The 9,162-nt window shown below is 31.8% G+C and overlaps 1 long non-coding RNA gene across 1 annotated transcript; it reads left to right on the top strand.

Annotated features, from left to right (window-relative positions):
* Positions 1 to 373: 373 nt before the first annotated feature.
* LOC148268845 (uncharacterized) lies at positions 374 to 2,068 on the top strand. The gene is made up of 2 exons (XR_015816726.1): positions 374 to 800; positions 1,735 to 2,068. It is a non-coding gene; the product is annotated as an uncharacterized LOC148268845 (long non-coding RNA).
* The last annotated feature ends 7,094 nt before the right edge of the window (positions 2,069 to 9,162 follow it).

Raw genomic sequence — 9,162 nt, 5'->3', positions numbered from 1 at the left:
AATATTCATTTTACCATAACAAGGAATATCTCAATAAGTCATTAACTCTAAAACAAAAATTTTGAAGTTTTGTCAAAATTGAGTTATTCACTTTTGATATAAAAAAATATTTCTTAATAGTAAAAAATTAATAGCATATTTAGAAATACAATTATGAAATATACTCTAATTTTGTTTGTTATTTTTATATTATTGCATTGTTTTAGTTTCTAAAATGATGACTAATATAAATATGCAATGTTTTTGGCCAGATGGGAGATCATCCACTTTTTTACTTATATCTATATATATATATAAACCTTTTCTTATTTTCACCGAAACCAATGAAAAGGGAAACTACTCTTTTTCTCTTTTTTCATTTGATACCATTTATTCTCTCTCTCTCTCTCTCTCTCTCTCTCTCTCTCTCTCTCTCTCTCTCTCTCTCTCTCTCTCTCTCTCTCTCCCTCTCTCTCCCTCTCACGCTCTCTCTCTCCCTCTTTCCCTCTCTCTCCTTCTCTCTCCCTCTCTCTCTCTCACCCTCGTTTGGGTGGCATACCTCTATTTTTTATACCGCAATCAGGTCACTTCACGTCGTTCGTCCGTCAGTCACATCCGTTAGTCATCACATCATTTTTTTTTCCATTGACTTTTTCTCTCCTTACTAGATTTTGTCACTTGGTGCAAATTCGGCGATCCCCATTTTTTATAAATAGGACCCTCCCTTCACCATTTCTTCATCACTTCTATTCCATCCTCCAAGAGCATAGAGAGAGAGTGAGTGATTTAAAGAAAGAATGAGATGAGAAGAAGAAGAAAAGGTATAGGAGACTTCGAGGTTTCAGTAAGAAATTTAGTATTTACTTTTATATATCATAAGGAGCATTTCTAAAGTAAAATTATGAAGTTTGAATTTATGATTTGCATGATTAAGTTTTAATATCTAAACGAAGTAAATTTTACTTGATAAAGCATGTTTTATGATCGTATATGAACTTGTTAATTTGTATGTGATGTAAATGATTTAATGCTTGAAATCAATACTGATATGTAATCCAAATGATGGTGAAAAAGTGATTAAGCATGAAATGGTGTATAGGCATGAAAAACATGTACCGTTATTGACATGTATAATTCATAAAGTATTTCATTAGACTTTTTATCTCTAAGAAATTTTCTGTTTCTCCCTCATCTGGTCTGAAAAGATGTGAGAGGACTGCTCTCTGTGGATTGATGGCGTACCCTCTGATGAGAGTGGTGACGCGATATTACTGTAGGGGTCACCTTTGGCAAAGTACGGTCATGACCATAGTCTTATTGATAGGACCATTGTGGTTGGCACGACTTTGGTCATAAATCATATCATGGTTTGGCAAGTCACAAATGTGCTGTTGGTTTAACAAGTCGCAAATTACTTTATAACTGAATTGGTCATTCTACATGGGTAGTCAAAAATTTGTACTGCCTTCAATAGATGAAAGTCAAAATGACTTCACAAAAAATTTGCATATCATGATTTGTTTGATCTTCTCTATTATCAACATGATTAATTGGATTGACATGATTTGGGCATGATGAGTTGATATTTTCTTTAATAAATAAACTATTTTCATAATTTAAGAAAGGACCTTGACGTTACTCCTGATGGTAAGTGTTGATGGCATAATAAATTACTTTTAAAATTTTTTGATATCATTTAAATACTATTTTCCTTACTGAGTATATGGAACTCACCCATTTCCATGCCCCCTTTAGATGAAGAAGATAGTAAGGAACCGATCACTAACCTACCCTTTGAAGTCTTTGAGGATCTTGTGGATTCATAAAATATTTTGAGGGTATGAATTATCCCGCACTCTAATAAGTCTTCTTACATAGTGATAGAAGTAGTTCTTTTTGTATTTTGATATTTTGTATTTTATTGTCACTTCTGGCCTCGGTTACATATATGTAATTGGAACTTATATATTTTGTAAGGAATTTGTAATAATTATTCTGTTGCATACAATTAACTACTATGCACTCATCATCTGTTTCTGTAACTAGCACCCTTATACATTAATTAGCATTTGGGATGTCACAAAAGTAATTCGGCCTTGATTGAGAAGGAGTTCGACTTTGAAGAAGGAGAGGTGAAAAAAAAATGAAATTAGGGTTTTAGTAAGGGTAAAACTCGAATTAAAAAATATTGTGAGAGTTAAAAAAGAAAAAAAATATGTTACCATAAAAAACCATCAGTTTGATTATTTGAAAAATCTACAAAAAAATGAGGGTTAAATTTACCATGAAATACCACTCAATAACTATAACTTCTATTTGTAAGTGAATCCAAACAAAAGAAAACTATATAATTACCATACCATACATTAATTACCTATCATCCAAACAAAGGGGTAGGGGTCTATATATTTTTATATGCCAATTGTATTGACTATCAAATTTTTATGCTCGATAAAAATGATTAATCAAATTATTAAAGTTATTGGGTTTCGCAGTTTATTTATTTATTTAAAAATTGTATGAATTTTATAATATATTGTGATCAGATTTTTTTTTATGATGGACCAAAATAAACTAGAATAGTTTTACAAGTATAAATAGGTTAATATTTTCAACCTAAATAATTTTTTTCTTTTCTTTATTATAATTTATTTTACATTGACTAAATTGTGCAGGAATGAAGATCAAGACTAGGTAGATATATGTGAATGTCTTCAAATAACTCCAAGTTTAGTATCCTTAGCTTCGCAACAAAATTAGATTTTTTTTTGTCTTCTTTTATGTTTTCTTTATTTTTATTACAATCTGAAAAATAAGTTTTTTTTTAATTATAAATAGGTAAATTTATTTATCAGAGAATTCAACTTCTAGGAATTTAAGAAAATAAAGAAAAACTTGAATAGAAGGACAAAATATCTTCTAAAGCAAACTAAACTTTGAATAATGTTTTGCACGTGTATGAATGTTCTTAATCAAAACTTACAAGAGGCCTAATCTAATAGCAATTTTCAATCTAGAAATTGTCATAATTTAAGCAATTTCTATTGAAAAAGAGGTTGACACATGTAAACAAAGATTGAAAATTGCTATTAGTTTAGAAGAATCTATTCTTTACTTAGAGAATTAGAGAAAAAGAGTTACATAGGTATTACTGTAACATATTCAGTTTATGCAAACTCCAAGCGATGTATCTTTTAGAGAAGGATATTTTGGTCCATTTTCTATTTCTAAGAGTCTATAGGCTTTGACTCCACCATATACCCTATAATGTCAACATGAACCAACTACACTTCATATATTTCAGGTCAATAATTAAAGTTTTTAAGACATTCAAAAAGAGAAATAGACGAGTTTAAGAGGATTCTCAAGTGATTCTTTTTCCATACTTGGTGAATATATAAGCAACCTTCGAATAGGTGTTCTGTTTATCTCTTCTCTAGAGGTAAACATCATTCTACAACCGAATTCAATCGGAACACATCTGATGGGATTGGACTAAAGTTGAATGGAATTTTTTTTTTAAATTGAAGACCACATTGATTTAACTTCCATTTGGATCAGATTGCAATAGAAATTTTCAATTTGGTTCGATTTTGGATGGAAGTGGAATGAGATTTGCTAAAAAAATTTAACTTTTAAATTATGTTATTTAATATATTAATATTTTAATTTTAAAATTTAAAGAGCATATATATTATTTATATATTTAATATTTTAATATTTTTTTTGTATAATACAATATACGTACATTATTTATATATTTAGTATTTCAAACTTTTATAGTAAAAGAATTAATTGCTATAAACTTGGAGTCTAAACGAATGGACATGGAATTTTTAGATCGAAGACTGAACCTAACATCATTCAAGATAATGTTCACCCTTACTCTTCTCTTTCTTCACACATAAGACAAATTATATCAGTTTGAACTCTTTTTCACGTCAATCAAGCCCTTAAAGGTAAAATATTTTTCTAGATATGTCACATTAAGTGTTTAACTCTAGGAATCAATGATGCATTGATGCGGAACCCCAAGACCCTTACTTGAACCTTAGAACTCTTCAATCGGTTTAGAACAGAATTTAGATCACAAGTAAAAAGGAATCAAATTTATTCAATCACCCAAATAGTAGAAGTTAAATAGAACCCAAGAAAAATAAATGATATCCCTTGAATCCAATCCAGACAAGCACCAAGAACAATTGAAATAGGAAATCAAAATTAAATACAAGCGATAACAATTGTATCCCAAATCAACACCTTGTGCATAAAGTGAAAAGAAAGCCACAACGCTTCTTAACTCAATTCTGAAATATTTGATTACAACTATTGATGTCCACAAAGAAGAGTTCTTTTGGTATTTATAGCAAAAGAAATCAATGATAAGTTACAATACAATGACTACAATTGTAACTCTCACAATAACTAGGCTAATTATGTGATAATTACAATTGTAACTCCAACAATAATTAGACTAATTATAGGCATATAATTATTATGTAACTCCTTGTAACTCCAATCTTCTTAACCAACACCACTAATTGTTTGTGGTACCATATAGTTATGGGTTCATTCTTGTAATAACACTAAGACAAGACTTAAGCACAAATGAGTTACACTTGACTATATGGGCTTAATTAACTCAAACTAAAATAAAATCATCCAAAATACTTAAAACAACTAAACTAATCTAGTCCATACACAAGGCTTATTCACCCATTACCAATAAGACTCAAACAAGCCCAAATTATCCCAAATCATTTAAACCCAATTAAAGTTATGAATTTGGGCTGTTCAAAAAGCTCATATTTGAACTTTTCACAATTGGCCAGCCCATCATTCAGATGTTTTTGAGTAAAAAATTGGAGCAACTCTTTAAGCTTTTTTACCTTTGATCTTGTTACTGGTCCACTCTAATTTTCTCTCACTCTCTTTTCTTTTAAATCTTTTTCTTTTTCTTTTCTTTTTCTCTCGGCCTCTCTTTGTACGAATTCATCATGGGACTTTTCAAGTTGCATTTGGTCTTCATAAACTTGTTTAGGGGTTAAAGAAAGAAGAGTATACTTTTTGCCCTCTTTTTCTACCATGTACCTATTGAGATACCCATCATTTATCACTCTCCTATCCCATTGCCATGGTCTACCAAACAAAATATGACTAGCTTGCATAGGAACTACATCACATATCACCTCATCACTATACTTCCCAATAGTAAAAGGCACCCTCACTTGCATATTAACTCTCACCTCCCCACTATTGTTAAGCCATTGCAGTTTATAAGGTTTAGGATGTTTTGTAGTTTCCAAACCCAGTTTATCAACAAACAAGGTACTGGCCACATTTACACAACTACCCCCATCAATAATCATGCTACACTATTTTCCATTCACTAAACATCTAGAATGAAAAATGTTCTCTCTTTGCAACTTAACCCCCTCATTATCATTCCTTACTTGCGCATTCAAAACACGTCTAGAAACCAATAATCTACCTTCCATAGGCGTTTTCCCATCACTACAATCCTCCAAATGAGGCTTTTCATCCTCCACATCACTCTCATCATCCGTTTCAACACTATCACCACGCATCACCATTACCCTTTTATTTGGGCATTGAGATGCAATATGACCAAAACCCAAGCATCTAAAACACTTGATATCTCTATTCCTAGGAGTTTGCGAGTTAGAAATACCTTTGTTTTTATTATCATTAATATCTTTTGGCTTGGTTTTGTCATCTCTTTTGAATTGGACAGCCTTATTATCTCCCCTCCAATTCGGCCTCCAATTAAAATTTTGGGCCGAATAAGTGTTGGTTTGCCTTGTGTTCCCCTTTCACTTTAATTGTCTTTCAATATTTATAGCCATGTTCACCATATTATCAATCTCCACATAATGTTGAAGCTCTACAATGTTGGCTATGTCTTTGTTAAGGCCATTTAAGAACCTTGCCGTAGTAGTTTCCCTATCCTCTTCAATATTAGCCCTTATCATGGCTATCTCTATCTCTTTGTAGTAGTCTTCGACACTCTTGTTCCCTTGTATAAGGCTTGGCAATCTTTGATGTAAGTCCCTATAATAGTGAGTAAGAACAAAGCGCCTTCTCATGATAGCCTTCATTTCGGTCCAAGTGGAAATAGGTCTCTCTCCATTTATCCTTTTACTTGTGATAAGTTGATCCCACCACACAATGACATACTCTCCAAACTCCATAACCACAAGCTTTATCTTTTTCTCCTCCAAATAATTGTGGCACTCAAACATAAGCTCCACCTTGCACTCTCATTCAAGATAAGCATTCGGATCATTCTAGCCTAGAAACAATGGAATTTTCGTTTTGATGCTCCCATTGTTTTTATCAAGATCATTTCGTCCCCTACCATAATTTTGAACCTCACTGACCAAAGTAGCTTGATCATCAAATTCTTCCTCCACTTCCTCATCAAAAGGTGGTGTTGGAAGTCTTCTTGCCCTTGGATTAGTTTGGGAAGCTTCCCCTCTCATGGATTTTAACTCATTTTGTTGTTTCTTTAGTTTCTCATTCATGTTGCCAATAGCTAGTTGAATCCTCTCAAATTATTGTTGCATTTCTTTAAGGATGAATTCTTGATCTTTTGATGTTCTTTCACTCGTGGCTCCATCTTCAAATCTAAAATTTTAATGACAAACAAAATAGATGGCAACTTCACAAATCACTCTTTCACATGTTTACTCTCGTAGTATGGGCACTCACGTTTCACTCAATTTTGGCTTTACCCTCTTTTGAGCTCACACTCTCTTACTTTTTACCACTCAAGCAATCTTTTATAACTTCATACAAAAGGGTCAATTTAAACAATAATTAATTATCATTATGTACTCAATTTTAATTAGAGATAATAAAGAATTCCTAAAGAAACAAGATATATGAATTCAACTCTACAAGCAAAACAGAACAATCTAAACAATGAAGAGCACACACTTGATATAGAAATAAGTGTATGATGATTTTTTTTTGCTGAATGCAAATTTGTCTCTTTTTTTTTTAGCAAGAAATAATAAAAGAAAAAAAATAAAATAAGGATAGAATAATTTACTTGGTGAACCTGACTCTGATACCAAATGATGCGGAACCTCAAGACCCTTGCTTGAATCTTAGAACTCTTCAATCGGTCTAGAACAGAATTTAGATCACAAGTAAAAAGGAATTAAATTTGTTCAATCACCCAAATGGTAGAAGTTAAATAGAACCCAAGAAAGATAAATGATATCATTTGAACCCAATCCAAACAAGCACCAAGAACAATTGAAATAGGAAATCAATGATAAGTTACAACACAATAACTAGGCTAATTATGTAATAATTACAATTGTAACTCCAATAATAACTAGGCTAATTATAGATATGTAATTGTTATGTAACTCCTTGTAACTTCAATCTTCTTAAGTAACACCACTAATTATTTGTGGCAGCATATAGTTATGGGCTCATTCTTGTAATAACACTAAGACAAGACTTAAACCCAAATGAGTTACACTTGACTATATGGGCTTAATTAACTCAAACTAAAATAAAACAATCTAAAATACTTAAAAAAACTCAACTAATCTAGCCCATACGCAAGGCTTATTCACCCATTACTAATAAGACTCAAACAAGCCCAAATTATCCCAAATCATTTAAACCCAATTAAAGTTACGAATTTAGGCTGTTCAAAAAGCTCATATTTAAACTTTTCACAACTGGCCAGCCAATTATTAATATGTTTTTGAGTGAAAACTTGGAGCAACTCTTTAAGTTTTTTTACCTTTGATCTTGTTACTGGTCCGCTGAAACTTTCTAGGTTTGGAACTCTATTTGTGTTCACGTCATTTGAAATTTGCTCTAAGTCACCTTTTGATGCTCTTTGAGTATCTTGAGTGGTTTTAGCCTTATTTGCATCATGCATCCATTATTGTTTTCCATACAACTTCTTTGCAATGTGACAGTAACTCTTTTTATTATTACAACCTTTTTGCCATGCCCTATAATAACTTAACTTGATAGAATACTCTTATTTCTTATTAAAAGTCCATATCAGTTACCCGATAGAAGTTATTTATTAAGAACATGTTAATTTTTCGAGACACCTTTTGAGTAAAAAAAATGGATGTAATTAATTAGGTGTTTCATAACAGATCATAATTGATGATCAAATATGAGACTAGAGCCACTAGAGAAGGCATTGGTCTAGGTGTCCATACTCAATGTCCTAGTAAGAAGGCCATCAATGTTTTGTTCCAAATGGCAGTAGCTTGACCATTTCTTATCCTCCAATTTAGACCCTGTGACATCCTAAATACTTGGTGGTAGAAGGGAGCCAAATAATAGAAACATACACGAGTGCTATCAACTAATATTTACCATTAAAGCGAAAGAATATAAACCTCTTACACAAAATCAGTGTTTACATTATACCTTAGGCCAATGGTTGACTATCCAAAATATAATCTATAAAACGGAGCCACTTAAAATATTTACAAGAGTTATCAGAGTGCAAGTTTTACAAAAAAACACTCGTAACTACCTTATAGATTCGAAAGGGGATCCAAGTACACTTCATGGGGCAACATGTTGAGTGCATCATCGTTTTAATCATCTGGGGGGCACAGATTGGAGGTGAGTCCACGTAAACTCAGTAAGGAAAAATGTATTGAAACTACGTTACTAAAGTTTAAAAGTGATTGATCCTTGACAAAAAATATGGGCTTTATAATAATGTTGACTTACCTCGCAAGTCTTTCTGGATGAACAAATTTTGGTATTTTAAGAAAAATATCTTTTTAACTCATAGGAAACATGTGAGCACAATATCACAACAAGGATATATATATATATATCATATAACATTTTATAAATAAGGAAACTACATCATCTACTTAAACAGGATGAATAAAAGTATCATCATTCTTAACCTTAACCATAATCATATCTTTATTAAGTCTTTTACTGACTTTCGCGTGAAATCGTTTTAACATATAACTACTGAGGGCAAAGGGGATTCCTAGCTACCATGGTGAATGACCCAAACATTTTATCATTATTATTCCCAATTGGGACTAATTTATTTCCCATTTTGGGATAGTTCCATAACTTTATTATTCCCAATTGGGACTAATTTATTTCCCATTTTGGGATAGTTCCATAACTTTCTGAGGTACAGTT

Source organism: Carica papaya, chromosome 2 (assembly GCF_054855325.1).
Source record: "Carica papaya isolate Zhongbai chromosome 2, ASM5485532v1, whole genome shotgun sequence".
NCBI lineage: Eukaryota > Viridiplantae > Streptophyta > Magnoliopsida > Brassicales > Caricaceae > Carica > Carica papaya.
The sequence above is the reverse complement of the archived record's forward strand: the minus strand, read 5'-3'. Positions and strand labels throughout refer to the sequence as shown.